General features: G+C 47.8%; 1 pseudogene; it reads right to left on the reverse strand.

Annotated features, from left to right (window-relative positions):
• Window positions 1–6,685: 6,685 nt before the first annotated feature.
• On the reverse strand, window positions 6,686–6,806 carry LOC117239874 (annotated as a pseudogene).
• Between the last annotated feature and the right edge of the window lie 9,841 nt (window positions 6,807–16,647).

Below are 16,647 nucleotides of genomic sequence, written 5' to 3' on the forward strand. Positions count from 1 at the left end.
GAAAGAGAGGAGAAAAGTTGTAGGTATCGTTTCTGGCGCGTAACCCCGGGACTTTCTTTGGAAAAAATGGCCGTTCGGCGAGCGTGTTTAGCGTTAATCGCTGATCAACTTAGCCGTCGTCAACCGACCGAATCGAATAATTTCGAGGATTCTTCCGCCGACTCTTATCCTCTTGGCCTGTTTCGCGTCTCCGTCGGCCGTTTTTCTCGCACCGCGTTCTCCGCCGCGGTTTTCTATACGTATAATAGAATTGACAGATACAACGATTATAACGCGTTGGATACCTGGACGTATCGATAGCCCCGGGGCGATCCTCCGTTTCTCCGGTTTTCGTTTCTTTCGTGCCAACCGAACCGAACAAAAGGCGACGGATAGTTTGGCGGATAGTGGGCGCGCATCCATACGACGATAGTTCTTCCCCATTTGTCGTCGTTTCTATAATTTCATCCGCTGCTGCCCCGTCCAGTAGAGACTGGCCTGACCCCGATTTTATTATATTGTACATCATCCGCCCTTTTCCTACGTTTCCTCTTTCATCTTCCCCCTCTTACCACTTTCCACGCTTTTCCTCCATTCTTCGCCGTTCCATTTGTTCCGTCGTATCTCTACCTCTAGCCTGTTTCTCAGCCTGCCTTCCCCCGTTTCCTGCCCGCTTCCTTTTTCTCCTTCGCTTGTCACGCTTTCTCTTATTTAATCCCCAGCCTCTCCTCTCTTCTTCGCCGCGTTCTTTCTAGTTTTTCACCGAGGCCTGCCTCGCGCCTCTCGTCTCCCGCCTCCCGCCTCTCCCTCCTCGTCGCTGTCCCTAATTCCCTTCTCAGCCGGTTAAACCCTCCTGCCCCGTCGTTCCAAGCTCCAGTCGATCCGTGTCTCCGTTCGCTGCCGCCCCATTCCGATAATAACGCGCCAACCCGTCGCCGGAAATAAAGAGCACCTCGCGCTGATCCCTTTTGTTTCATCGCGAGCGATTCACCCGTCTCCTCGTTCGGTCGCCACCTCCCTTTATACCAGGCCGGTAAAAAATAATTGCAGAGCCGAAAGCGACGGAGATTCACGGCCCCCTTTTTCACCGCTGCGCCACGCCGCGCCACACCGCGCCACACCGCGCCACGCCGTGCCGCTACGAACCGCGTACCGTGTTCCCCTTTTGTCTTCGATTGCCGTCCGGTGACAGCGTTCTTTATCACGGCCTACCGTCGCACGCCCTTTCGTTACCGGGTTGTCGCCACCCCTTGGAAAATACACGGCCCGCTGCAAACCCGTTGCTTCCGGAAATCCTTTCGTGTAAGAATTCCACCGGTGAATGCCGCACAGAGGATTTAAGATAGAAGGGTTCTCTGGATTGAGCGAGTGGAGCGAGTGATTAATGCGAGGCTGGATCTGACAAGCAGGGCGTGCAGGGGCAAGAACGCAGCAGACCGAGTATACGAGAACAGCGGATTGCTTCTGAACCGAGATCGAGCGACGGTCAGTCTTTGCCAGGGATATCGAGTAACCGTATTGATGCTGCCGACGATGACGTATAGCCGCTAATTTGCCGGAGTAGAAAATACGACGCGAAATTTCCAATTTGAAGGAAACGGTTGCCGCCACCTTGATTTTCGCTACCGTTTACAAGCTTCTAACTTTAGCACGTTATTTGCGATTCCATGGTAGACGATCCAATTATCTCGGCCAAGTTTTCTTCTTCTACTTTAATTACCACTTCTCCGGCCGTACAGTTGCATTTTCTTTGGCGAATCGGCTCTTACACGCGCTGCGCGAAATTAAACTTTACCGTTAAACTTGGCTTTCTTGTCGAAAAAAGTTCGATGGACATGGACGTATCGCGCATCGCGGCGATCGCCTTCCAAGCTCAGCGACCGAACGAAGAATCAATGTCCCGCACCGTGTTTCGTTATTACGAACTTTCCGTTGAACACGCGCGCTTACAGCCCCCTTGCTTCCCTTTGCTGCGTTTCAGCCGCAGTTCCCAAGATATTACGACGTTAACTACGGTAATTAAAGTACGGTTCTACGTAGACCGTGATTAACAGCTGGCCGGTGTCCCGAGTCACAGGCCGCCCCACGACACCCGACGTAAATAACAAAATTAACTTCTTCCCTTTCTTAATCGCCAGGCTCCGGACGAAAGCAGCGATGACCGATCGTTCGTCGATCCTGCAAATTGTCCCTATAGCGGACTACGTTCGCCTATACCGGAATCGTCACGGCACGCCATAAAGTTCACTTTGCTTTCAACGCTGTTACGTCCAAGGAATTGAGACGTTTGACATGGATCGGCGAGCAGCCAGCGCAATCAATCGGAATTTTTGCTCGGTCGTCGAGCTCGATCAGCGGCTCGGTTTCAACGCATATCCCAGCGTGTTGTTTCGCGACGAAAACGCCACCGGGTGTCGCTGAACCGGATGATAATTTATGTATCCGTTCGCTAAACTTGCGGATGCTCGCTGATCGCGTCGAACGACAAAAGCTTAACAAAACCGTATTATTTCTGCGAGTCCGGCGTGGCGTGCCGATAAGAAAAACTAGCAAACGGTTACGAGCTCGACACCCGGAGCGTCGCTTGGATCTGGCAGAAGACGGTACGATACGCGGAACATTGGACGGATAAAACGAACACCGTCGTTTATCGATAAACAGAGCCGCTGTCGTAACGCATTCTGTCGTGACGCGCTCGAGCAAAGTGTTGGAAATTTGTCACGTCGTGCTCGAACGATCGTAGCTAAACTCGGACGAAACGTGGCGGCTTCCAGTTGTTCGTTGTTAGTGGTTTCCAATGGGATACGGCGGCCAAAGGTAAAATAAAAAGCTGTTAACGAGATCGTCTACGACGATGAGAATTCCTCGGCGATAGCCGCAATTCCGTCCGAGTAAACGGCAACCTACTCGCTACAAACCTAATCGTATCCGTGTGCTCGTGATTGGTATATCTTGCCACGTCGATAGACCGCCAGCGACAGGTGCTACGTATCGATCTTATTAGACGGGAGGAACAATGGCAAACAAATCACGATCGCGTCAATGTCTATACGTACAACGACGCAAACGGAAACGTTTGTCCACCTGATCGTTCGTAGTTAGACCTGTCGGACCTGCGAAATCGAGCGTTCTCGATCGAGCGTTCGCCAGCACAACTTTTCGCTCCTCTTCTTACGCCTCCTACGAGCGTGCAGGTAATCTTATTCCGAAAATGTATATGGAGAGTCGTGAACGCGCGTTATAACATACAGGCTGGCAATGCGTTTTACAAAGCCGCTTAAACGCACCGTGACTATTGGCTATTAACGTATCCAATTATCGCAACAATGCGAAACTTTTCTCGTATATCGGTCGAATATCGAGAAAAGGGCACTTTGGATTTTCACGCTTTTCCGATATATCGCTAAACGCTAAAGACGTTTTAAACAACTTTTTCCTGCGCATACGTACAACCGATGCGGCGTTTGGTCTTAGTGTTGCGGTTATGCGGGAAAGTAGGCCTCGGTGCTTGAAGCTCGATGTAGGTAGCAGTATCTAATATTAATCCGCTCACCGCCGTGGCATTTTTTATGTTTACACTGATACGGGTAAGCCGTGAAAATTGCTAAATACTATAACCCGACCCAGCTTGGAAACTCGGGCCGAGCTACGTGTAATATATTTCCGTGTAATTCGTGATTGAAGGCCGAGCGCCGGCCGTGCGTATAGGACAAAACCGTTCGAAACGTCGAGCTTCGCAACGTATTTCGAAAGCATCGAGATCGAAGGTGGCCTCATTTTTTCGAATATTTACCGACTCTCGAATCGTTGCGCTTCTTCTCGTATTCTCCGCATTCGTCGTCGAAAACGGCGATCAAACGAGCGATAGAAAATTTTAGATAAATTTCGCATCATTCTGTATTTTCCTTCGCAACTTGCCCTCGATTATCGATTATTTCTTATCGTAGAACAAATTATCCAGGAAAAATCTTACAACGTGCTATCGTCAGCGTGATTTCCTTCTGTGATTCGCTCGTGCCGGGCAGCACCAGCCTCGTTCGAAAAGTTCGAGGGGCAGTGGGCGAGCGAGTCTATTTCCGCGCGCGGAGTTAACCAGCATCTGGAAGGAGTCGCGTAAACGTGTCTACGTCCGGAGAGGATGACGCTCGTTCGCGAAGAACATCCATCCGATGAAAGCAGATCAGAGGCGGAAGATCAAACGACAAGGAACGCGGGCATAATGACCTTGGCTCGTGTTTAGGTAACTCGTGATTTGTTTTTATCGCCGAATCGTTTGCGATGAGGAAAAAGCCAGATCCTGGAACTTTTGAGTCGCTTACGAGCTTTGTGAATGATTCGTCGCAGTTGCGAGTAAATTTTTTTTTATATTTTACGTGGAGGAAATTCGCACGGACGAGAGGCCGCTTCTGGGGAAAGTGGCGTGGTAATGTCGGATTCCAACCGACAAAAACATCCACGATAACCGTCCCGGTTGCGATCGAGAGAGGCCCGGGAACCGATGTGAGCGTTGCAACGGGGCCTCCCCCGCGCGCTTAATACCACGGCTGATGGAGCGGTGTGTGACCATTGTCACACCGCCTCGTCGCCGGAGCCGCCGTGCCAGGCAGCCCGATTCCCCTACCGGACTAATTCTAAAATATTATTGTAGGAATTATCAAAAAATATGGACTACGGGGCCCCAGGTGGATGTAAACCTGGAATCTGTAGCTGGACTACTACACTAAGGCAATGGCAGTACGGATATTCACAACACAACTGTTCTTCTGTATACACAACACAATTACTCTTCTTCACTACCACATTTTGATGACAGGTGACCTTCGTTTCGTTGTTCGGGGTTAGTATCAATGTTGCTGTGTTACAAGTATTACGAATATCAGGAGGAAGAATTTTTTTTCCTCTTTTCTTTTTTTTTGTTTTTTCTATGTTGTTTTCATAGGTATTCTTTTTTTTACTTTTTTTTATTTTATTTTTTATTTTATTTTTATTTTTCACATCTCGGGAGGTAATTTCTCCTAGAGAGACACCTAAGACGTAGAAGCTGCGTCGCCCAAGTACGGATTCTCGCACACATCACATTTCACTTCTGATCCTGAACTCACTTATATCAAAATCCAGGAGGGAATGGATTCGAACCGTTAACCTATTTGTTTGCAGTCAGCTACAGTAACCACATAGCCACCGTCGTCCTGTGCAAAGTGAAGTTCCATAATTCTCATTTGAGGCTAAACATTCTGATCTCGCACTATTAGATATATATTATTCATTATTCCCCTCCCTCACCCCCCTCTCATCCACCCCTCCCCCGCCCCCTCCCTCTCATCCCACTTCTCCCCAAAGTTACACAGCACCCAAAAAGCAGGCTACCGAAGCGCCCTGTTTTGCGACCAAGTTTTCAGGACAGAAAAAAATAAAAAAAATTCATAAAAAAGCTCCGCTCCCCAGCGGCTTAAACCCAAAAATTGTATCATACACGAAAAATATAAAGCGCCGACGCATAATACAGCATGGGTACGTCGTACCACCGCGTATCGGTACCTTTGCCTGACATATCTGTTGGAATACGACGATATCATTCGCATGCAGATAAAGTAATTGATCGTACGGATTCCTCCCTTCGTCGCCCAGCGCCATCCCCACTAGCGTGCATTCGTGAGATGCACAACGGCGGCTAGCACGTGCAGGCTCTTTCGAAAATTCGCCGAAAGAAGCGTGAGGATATGGATGGAACATTCTAGATGGGCACGTCGAGAAGCTACTAGAAGGTTCTGTGCCACATGTGACGCCACACAGACACCCACACAGGTCACACTCATTACTGCATAGAGAGTGGGGCTCTAAACCTTTTCAAGGGCCATGGGTCACTAAGCCAGTCAGTCTGTGAATAACTAGCCAACTGTCTACATTGCAGAACGCACATTTGTAATCCTTGTAATAATTGTTTAATAAATATAACATTGTATTATTTCAACACAAACATTGTGTCTTCCACAGATTATTAATCTTCATTCCAAGATTAAATTCTAACAATATCATTACAAAAATTGACCGTTTATTGCGAATATGTATCTAAAACTGTATCTTGCGCTAAATAAACAAAAAAAATATATTATTCATTGTAAAATATATATGAAACTTTACTTCCTTTGTTTTATAGTAAAAATCGTGTATATAATACTTTATAATAAAATAAATAATTCTTATCGTTTATAAAGATAAGGAACGCGGGCATAATGACCTTAGCTCGTGTTTAGGTAACTCGTGATTTGTTTTTATCGCCGAATCGTTTGCGATGAGGAAAAAGCCAGATCCTGGAGCTTTTGTGTCGCTTACGAGCTTCGTGAATGCTTCGTCGCAGTTGCGAGTAAATTTTTTTTTATATTTTACGTGGAGGAAATCCGCACGGACGCCAGGCCGCTTCTGGGGAAAGCGGCGTAGTAGTGTCGGATTCCAACCGACTAAAACCTCCACGATAACCGTCCCGGCTACGATCGAGAGAGGCCCGGGAACCGATATGAGCGTTGCAACAGGGCCTCCCCCGCGCGTTTAAAACCACGGCTGATGGAGCGGTGTGTGACCATTGTTACACCGCCTCTTCGCCATGCCAGGCAGCCCGGTTCCCCTACTGAACTGTTTGGCGGCCCCGAGGCGCTGAGCCGCCAAGCGCCCAAGGCCCGAAACCCACGGGGGGGGGGGCAGCACGCTTCGCCAACGCCACACGGAGGTCTCAGGCGTTCACCCATCCGAGTACTCTACCCGTGTCCGGCGCTGCTTAACTTTCGTGATTTGACGGGAACGAGTGCATTCAGCGCGGCCAGGGCGTTGGCGTTGCGAGTAAATGGCTCTTTACCAACGTTTTTCTTCCATCTTTCCGGATTCCACTCCTCAAGCATCGATCTCATTTTCTTGGTCTACGACGTCGTTCGACGTATCATTAGCAGGATAATTAGTTTCCTCTTTTGACAAATTTTTATCTCTGCTGAGATGCGATTACATCTTTAGACACAACGTTAGGCAATATTCTGAGGGGTCAAGAAGTTTTGGACAGAATGGTAAAGAAAATTTGACTTATGACACATAAGAATTATTTATTTTATTATGTAAATAGACCGCGGTTTTTTACGCATTTGTGGAAAATGTGCACGTAACTCGACGAAATATATATGCTTCCTTTAATATTCTTCTTTAATACTTAATAGGTAATGCAATTGTCCACCCATTTGTCTTTTACCGGGATTTTACTTTTTTAAATATATTCTCGCAGATAAATTTGCATAAAAATCTGTAAGTCTAATTATAAAATATTATTGTAGGAATTATCAAAAAATATGGACTACGGGGCCCCAGGGGGATGTAAACCTGAAAGCGTAGGTTTTGTGCGTGTCTATGGAGAAAAAGGTTTCCCTCGCGCAACTATGATCGAGCATCCAAGCTCGAAAGATACAACGTAAAAGTGGAGAGGAAAAAGCATAATCCCGGCAGAAAGGAAAGATCCAAGTGCTTCTCGCTTGTTCTTAAATCCGCAAAGTAAATTGAACTGCAGTAAGAAAAGCAATGACCGAAAATGCAGCGTTCCACTGAACAATGCAACGTTAGACGGTGAATAAATACAGGCGGATAAAGTCGTCGCAGCCTCGGTATCGCCAGCTTATTAACGATAAAATCAACGATGTCGCGATACTTTGTCGATGCGACGAACGCTCGTTCGAGACTTGGCTTCGCGATGAGAAACAGTTTTGGAGGAAACGCGTGTAGATAAGGGAGTGGCGATTCCGTCGAACCGGAATGCGAGGAAAAGAAGCGAACGATTCTGCGAAGCTGACGCAGCGCAAGCTTTGCTCACGACGTTGACAAACAGAGAAACGGAAAAGTAATTTCTCCAATCTCGAGAATATTTATAAAACGCGGCAAACAAAGGTACCTATCTCGTGTTTACGCTTTATGAATAGGAGGAAAACAGGAAGGAAGAAAGAGGACAGGCGGAAAGGAGAGAGAGGCGGAGGGATTGGCGAGGAATATCAGGATAAATTTCCACGACAAACACCGAACGAGGCAGTCGAGTAAGTTATTTCAAAAATATACGTACGGACAGCTCTGGTTTCCAGCTACTGTTCGCAATTCGTACGCTTTGGAAAGTTTGGGAAAGCCGACGACGTACATGCACGCCGCTCGCTATTTTCTAACGCTCTCATAAACTTTCGATGCAGTCCAAGTATTAACGTGGCAGGGCAAAAACAAGGAGAAAAAAGCGTATTCGTATTCGTCGATGCTGCTTTTGGCGTCGATGAAACCTCCATTGCGATCGAAATAAACGGGCGAATTTTCACCGATCTATGAAACGCCCGACACCGCGTATTTGTTCCCGGCGAAAAATACAAGAAAACCTTTGGTAAGGTCAATTTTTTAACCGTAATCGCTCACCGGATACGCAATGTTGCAAGTTTATAGCGATGAAAAAATGCCAGGAAAAAAAGAAATTTCTCTACACGCGGCGTACGGCCCGATGACTCTTGACAACGCAACAAGTTCGGCGATTTGAAATTTCTATTCTTCGAAAGTGAAATAAACGTGGAAAAAGCGCGATTTTGAGTAAATTCCCGGCAATTTCATAATGTAAACGTTTCGATTTAATTTACATGTACTCGTATCGTCATCGATGTTTCGAGTTCGATCTTACGTGGCGCGGAACCTATTAACGCGATGCTTTTCAGAATGAAACGGAAAGAGTATCGGAAAGTTGCTGACGTTCTTGAACGCGTAGACTCGGTATTACCTGGGCACGATTCCAAACGCCGCGAGCTTTTATCTGCATTTTCAATTTACTTTTTCGTATTAAAAGTAACTGGCTGCCGCTAGTTTGTTTACATCTACATATAAACCGAACTGATCGAGGAAAAATTGCGTGGAAAAGAAAATCACGAAAAAAACCGAAAGACGTTGGAACCGCTGGTTCGTGGGAGCCTTCGTATTCGCGAAAGCGATATTTCGTAGAAATATTATTTTTATTCGCTCGTTTGAAAGAAAAGCGACGAATCTCGTTGCGTGGGTGACGCTTGTGTAACGTCAATTCATATCAGAGACCAGGCCACACACCACGGACAGGATGGCACCCAGATGTCTGCATATCCTTGGCGCGCACCCTCAATAGTCTTAAGTGCCCACCAGGGGGCCTTGGCATTTTTATAGTCAAGGTCCTTCGGACCAAGCGAGTATTTCCTGTCTTAAATTTCCCTTTACGTTTATTGTCTACCACGTGTTAGCTTAGAAAGTTGGTTTTCTCCACATCTGGTATGTTCCGTTGGCAACTTTCTCGCGAGGGCGGCTAAAACCCTTCCTGGTCCACCAACCGTCCTATTATCCAATCGGAGATGGTGTCTACTGCCCTCACTTCCTTAACCAAAATTGTCATCAACAAATCCGATAGTCCCGTGTCCTTAGACACACCCACCCCTAGCTTTCCTCAGACACAGTATCGTCAGTAAAACTTCACTTATTCTGTATCCTTAGAATAGTCAACATATCTATGTCGGTCTCTTATAAGTCGCGTACTTAATGTATTGTTGTAACTAAGTCTTACATAACGTGGTTGGAGTGAATTGTGATTTATGTTAATTCAGTGCGTGTTACATTGTGATTGGCGAATTCATAAGAAAGGCTGATTAAAACCAAGTAAATAGTTGTGTTACGACTCGACTATATTTTATTTTCACCGACCAACCCAAAAATTACGTGACACTTGCAAAGCATACGAAAGGAGGGAAAAGAGAAGAAAGGAGGAAACACGGTACAAAACAGGGCAGAGCTGGCTGGTTAATTTGCTTGTAACGATGCTCGCTAGTTACAGCTGGTTGACGTTTCCCGGCTCGGTTGCCACGGACTAGAGCGGTCTCCTAGAAAATCGTCGACTCGCGAGGGTGGAGCGTCGCGCAACTGCTTAATTATCACAAGCACGAAATGAAAATTAGCCGACGACGATGCGTTCGTTCGTTTCCGGGTGAAACGTGGTGATACTTTGCACGGCGAAACTGTTTGAAAAGCAGACGGTACGCGGCAGCAGAAATATCCGATAGTCGCGGTTGTATCGCGTGCGAATTATCGACGGGATCGGGATCGCTTTAAAAATGCCTGGCTCGTGTTCGATAAATCCAGCAAACAGGATTATTACAGCAACAGGAAGAGATTATAAGAGATACAAACTCTCCTCTCTTTGCAACTTTGTATTTCGAAAAACGTTTCGAAACGAACGATCGAGTCACGTTCCGTTCCTCCCCGTACACGCTTTCGCCACCGGATCGGTAAGCAAGTTCAGTTTCAGTTTCGCTTTCGGTTTCGGTTTCGGTTTCCGGTAGAAAGTGGAACTCGCTGTTGAAACGTTATCCTCTTGACGTCTCTTTAAATGGTCGTGATTTTGCTCCGCTTTAACTCCTTTCGAACGACGGAAACCACGCTTGCAGAACCGACGTTAACTTTTCAGCGAACATGGTTACAACGTGTCTCGCGGTGTCGCCAGTCAGATGCGTTTCGAACGCATCGACGTCCACTAGAAAACTAGAAAACGATAATACCTCGTGCCCGAACTGTGAGAAACCAAGGATCGCGCGTCGCGCAAGAAGAATTACTGCTTTCGTTGGTCTATCGAAGAAACGATAAATAGTCCCTCGTAATTCCATCGTGCGAAACACGTGGTCGGCCTATCGAAAAATGGCCACGAAACAAATCGTGCACGAGTTGGAGCGATCCGCGACGGAAACGTCTTACTTAAGTATCGTTGCCATTTGCTTCGAAGCGACAGAGACACGATACGGAAAGCCTTGGGGATCGAGTCGTTAACCAACAGACCGTGTAGGTAGGAGAGTACCAGAAACCGCGAAGAAAGGACGACGAACCGCGACACGGTCGTCGTAGAATCGAAGCACTGCAGCCGTGTCGGCCCAACAGACGTAACAACGGTGACCACCGAGAGAAATAGGGAACGGGATAAAGGAAAGCCCTGGGCTATGGTTTGACAGCCGACCCGTGAAACCTGCGATATGCGCGCTGTATTAGAACCGCGTCGGCCGAATCCGTGTGTTGGCGAGACTTCAACAAATCCTGACACCGAACGCATCGCAACTCCACTCGTAAGCCGATGTAGCTACACGCTAGAAGGACGTTCGTGTGCACTGGGGACCAGATACGCGCAGCTTTACGACTCAGCTAACCCCGCTGCGTCTCCTCTCGTCCTGATCCACACACTCGCGTGGCCACGTTTTCCTCGTCTCCGAGGGACGCGCCGCTTTCACGGAATTACGATCCATCTTGTCCGAGTTAATTCTCTTTGCAGACAGACGTGGCACTCCGTAATCCGATGAATTCGTTTTAATCGGTCGACTTGTCGGAAATTGGACGATTCTACGCGGAAAGCACGGTCGAACAGGCGCCTCGCGTCGTGAAATTTTTACCCGTCCGACGTTTCGATTCGAACGACGATCCTGGAGAAACAGATAGGCGCGGTTAATTACAGTTTCAGAACTGCGCTGGCTGAAACGAAAGGTAGATTCGGTGTATTCCGTGGAACGAACGAGCTGTTTCGCTAACATCGGAACAAAGTAGAAACGAATCGGTACTTATCAAGGAGAAAACTTTGTCCAGCGTGGGGAAAAGTTTAAGGACCGATGTCCCTCGATCCACGCTGGAGACGGCCGATGAAACAAGGCGAATTACGGGAGACCGGGAGTAGAAGGCAGAACGGGCGGAATAGAAAAGGAATGGATACGGCAAGCTTCGGCCGTGCGATTTCGTATCACGTAGCGTTATCCCCTCGTAAAGTTGGCCACTCGTGCCACTAGCAGAAACTGTATGGCGGGCTCCGAGAGGATTTTAATCGCGCGACGGACGAACGTATAGGTGAAATTACTAGAGAGCGCCGTCGACGTGCCTTTCGGTCCTGTCTGCCCCACGGCTCGGCTGCCACGGATCTAACAGATTTACCGGATCCAACGTGCCGCGTTACGAAACTTCGAAACTGGCTAGAATCGACTGCTAAGTTAATTGCCGGTCGCACCCTCGCACCTACTCGTCTATCAGGCGACTCCAACTAGTAACCAACGAGGAAACCGCTGATTTCAGGAGTAAATTCAACTGAAAATCCGTAACGTGGAACGATGAAAGAGGCCGCACGGAAGAAAATAGCCTGGCGATCAAAAGGCTGGAACGTGCTTTCAGACCCGAACGCTTAGCTGCGCCGCCCCGCACCGAGATCCACTCTGACTTTCGCCCTTTGTTGCGAATATGACAGCCCGTTCGCGCTTTACCCTCGACGATCGATGCCGACCACGCTTCTGCCGCCTGTTATTTCCCAACCGTCCGCCGTTTTCCTCCCCTTCTTTTTCATTCTCTTCTTTCCCCTCTTCTCCTTTTATCCTCTTTTCCCTTCTTCTCTCGCCGAAGCGCCGCGGTTGCTGCCGATTTCGGCTACGATTGGCAAACGCAAATCTTACGTGGACGCGCGTTACGCGCGTTCCACGCATTTCAAATTTCACGACGTAACGTACTCGACGACTCAACGTAACGTGGAAAACGCGACAAGATGTTCGAATTTGGAATCATGCGAGCGCGCTGGGTCGATCGGCATGCCATCCGTCAAACGCGCGGCAAATAAATCTGTCGGTGTAATTTTAACGAGCCGCGATACCGCTCGAGGATTATCCGGGTAATTTAAATTCCGCTCGCTCGATCGACGCGACTGATGGAACGACGATGAGCCCGCTGAGCCGAGATGAAATGATAAATTAGCGAATGAAACAGCCAAGTATAATAGAATGCCCGGTTAAATATAGAGCGTTTTAAACCGATTAACAGATAACTGCAAATTAAATCGTCCATTAATGCGGTTCGTCCATGTTCGAGCGGCATCGTTCGAGAATCAGTCGGAGAATTAGTCCGAGAATTAGTCCGAATACCCTCCGATCTATCGTTTTTTCCCCCGAAATCTCGCATTCGATCGGTTTCGATTGGCCATTCGCACGATCCGAATTTAAGTTTCACGAATGTGAATACGAGCGAGCCGTACGTACCACTGACTATCGCACGATCGCTGTGGCAAAACGCTTGCGTACAATTACCGCTACTTGCCGTTAGTTGAAAGATATTGTCAACGTTATTGCTCGTGCGTGGAAACTCGCTACTTCGCGCAGCCAGTCGAACTGTTCGATATTTATAGCTAGTCGACAAATACCGCGTACCTATCGTCGAGATTCTACGCAAGCATTGCGCGCGTTACAAACCCCTTCTATATCGTGCAATTGTCGTATCGAATAGCCGCTGCTCGAATTTCGCGCTGCGAATCGCATTCGAAAAATTTTATTTATCTGGAAATCGAACGTGCAGATTTTTTTTTTAATTCAAACGACCTAACCCGAGCAGTTAGATTGACCGAATTTCGTTCTCTTTGGAAACTTTGAGACCTCCGAACAACCCGTCTCTAGATGTCTACGATAACTTTGAAATTCCTAAATTCCAATTAATAAGTAAAAACCGGAACGACCAAATTTCACTGGACCGCGTAATCCGCATGAAAATACAAATTCAGCGTCGAATTCGAAGAGATAGATGAAAGAGGGATTCGATGGTAGAGCAAATCGGACGTACGGTTTGTAACACGAGACATTAATACAGTTGGTGGAGCCGCGGAAAGCGGATGGAAATGGAAATTTTCCGATTTTAATATCGGTGAATGCATCGGGACGCGAGAAGAAAGATCAAAAGGTTGACTGTTGATTAATTTGAGCGGCACGCGAGCCACGAGCCCCGAGCCCCGAGCCGCGAGCGTCGCGATGCTCGCGTGCGCCGAAGCTACTGCGATCGAGCGAGCGTCGTAACCTCGGTAAATAACCCGTCGTATAATATTACGTACACTGATCAACGATTCGGAAAGGGAGTTTCGCTAACCGGGGCATCGCCCCACCGTCGTGCGAAAATAAACTAATTAGCCTTTGGGGACGTCGAGGCATGCCCCTCGACGCCCCAGCGGATTTCAAGTCGTCGATTTTACAGCTAGCTGCTGTTACGTTCGAACCGTTTGTAAACCAGTGACGCGCAATTTGGGATAGCGATTGCGATCGAAATCCGACCCCTCTCGAGAATCCTACGGAAAGAGAATTTCTTTGGCAAGTCTGGTCTTTCGTTGGTCTGGCCGATCCAAGTTTCGGCGCGCGTTGTGGCGATGCCTAATCGCTGCGTTGCCGATCGTCGTTGCCATTGGAACGCGCGGCGAGCGAACAGCCGTGAGTTTGCTCTGTACACTCGAGGCCTGAACTTAAAGGCTTAACGACCTGTTTGCCGTTGCAGCTCGGCAGAAACGAATCTTCGGCGTTCGCCCGAGCTAAACCAGCGAATATTCGAGCGGCCTGCCTCGGAACGGTCGCTGAATTTCTGCTGAAAAATTAATCAACGCGGAACATAAATCGCCAGTGATAAACACGTGAAAAACCATGCGCTGATGAGGGGGGGGGGGGAAGAACGGCAACGGCAACGTTGTTGCCAAACGAATGTAATGAACGGGCAAATACGCGTTTGTTTGCAAGTACCCTACGGCGAGCAAATAACGTTACGCGAAATACGCGGCCCCGTTTCATCCAGGGTCGTCCTTTTATACACACGCGTGAAAAATTTCGCGGAAATTCGCACTGGCGACGCAGAATCGGTGCGCGGAAAAAATCTGGCCGACTCCTGTTAAAAAATTTCTTTCTTACAAAATTTTCCCCGTGGACCGCGCTATCCAGCCGCCCGTGTTTCCATCTCTTCGCCAGGAATTTGGCAACAGAGTTTGCGAAAAGTTACGGGCGCCGACTGGAGAGAACGGCGAGACCGGTTTTTCTAAAATAAAACGATCCTGCGAAATAGACGCGACGAGTGCCCCGGTCAGTCTTGGAAACTCGAGTCTCCGCGAAAACTCCTTCCGCTTCTGGCTATACGTACAAGTATATCAACGCGCGCCTTGCAACGCGTCTCGTGCCGTTTTTCTCCTATTCTGCTTGCACGTTTCTCAAAGAGAATACCTAATACCAAGGTGGCCTTCGCTTTACGCGTCTGTGCGATTCCCGCGATGGAAAAAACGTCGCGCTGTTCAGCAAACCAGCGTCCAAGCAACGACAATACGTATACGACGTTGCATAAATCAACGAATGTTCGCGTATAGAAACTTCTAAAAAATATCCACTGTCGAAAAATAGAAAAATGCCTACTCGTGCAAAGATCAGCGGGAAACGAAACGTTTTTCGACTCGTAACCAAGCGTTATAGTCACAGGAATGTAACGAAACGGCGCGCAAACAACCGACGCGAAACCATCGTGACGCAAAAGCATTTCGCGACAGGGAGCGCGGGTCCGACCGTAGCGAAAAAACAGCATCCAGCCCGCTGTCGTTTCACCCAATGGGGGGTTGTATCGATATATCGAGGCAGCGTCGCTGAAACCTGCTGGTGGCAGAGAGCCAACGATAAGGCCCGCCATCTATAGACCGTAAGAGCCTCCTTTTGTATTAACGACGCTGTCCCGACTGTAATTGAGAGCCTCTGTACTCCGGCCCAACGTCGCCAGGTTATTAAATCCCGGGATATAAATCAGTTAATATTTTCCACGCGCCGCTAGCTCGCACTCTTTTCTTCGCCAGAGAAATGGATTTTCCGCTAAACTTAAATTGCTTAGCGATCGCCGGATGTGAAAGTTTTTTCGAGTCCGTCGATAAAGAGCTTCCGCGTACAACCGACCCGATCAACGTACCATCGACAGGCGACAACTGCCAACGATTTACGACGGTTACGATGGTATTACCTTTTCTCCACGATACTTTTCTTTTTCTTTCTCTTCTTCCGCCGTATTTGAGTTAATCACGATGGTTGGTCGCTTTACGTCATCGTGTACGAGGGACATGCCGAATAAAGTTTGTGGAAAATCATTACTCCACGGATCCTTTTCATCGAGTGTTCCAAGATAGCCGTTAGTGGAATTTTCGACCTCGTTTAAGACCCTTCAACTAGCTGAAATCTGCTCGCCAACTTTACTCGGAATTCAATGCTTTTCAATTACAAAGATATTCCGGTTAACCGTTCCTTAATTAAACATGTAACTACACCGAAACGTTTGAATTACCTTTTGAACCTGGTATACAGGTCAAAGCTACTCCAGTTTACTCTGCTTTTTTCAGATCGTCCCTTTTAATTTCCCTGCGTGGAACGTTGGGAAAGGAACTCGAATACGAACGACACGAATAATTTGATAGAAAATCTTCGTCGAAGCGAATTCGAAGCAAATTCGAAGCAAATTCGAAGCAAATTCGGGCCGAACGAATTCTCGCCTCGATTCGAAGCCAATATGCTTGTCCTTAAATTGGCTGTCCTCCTCGGCAGGATACCTACGAAATCGCAAATACGAGACCGACGATTCGTAGGAAAATCTGTGTGACCGCCGGTAATACCATCTCCTATAATCGACGTTGGCCTGCTTACGTCAATCTGCTCGTGGCAGGTGTCCGACGATACAGGCTCAACGCGACATCAACCTCGTCGTTATAATCCGTACAAGCTTGGTCTCGTGTAACGGTAACGTTAGTCGTGTAATAGATACTTTCGATGTCGGCGTCGAAATCATTTCCCAATATATTTCCTGCGAAATTGCTTCGTAATTTCG

Source organism: Bombus vosnesenskii, unplaced genomic scaffold (assembly GCF_011952255.1).
Source record: "Bombus vosnesenskii isolate JDL3184/JDL3185 unplaced genomic scaffold, Bvos_JDL3184-5_v1.1 scf7180000014443, whole genome shotgun sequence".
Taxonomy (NCBI): Eukaryota; Metazoa; Arthropoda; class Insecta; order Hymenoptera; family Apidae; genus Bombus; species Bombus vosnesenskii.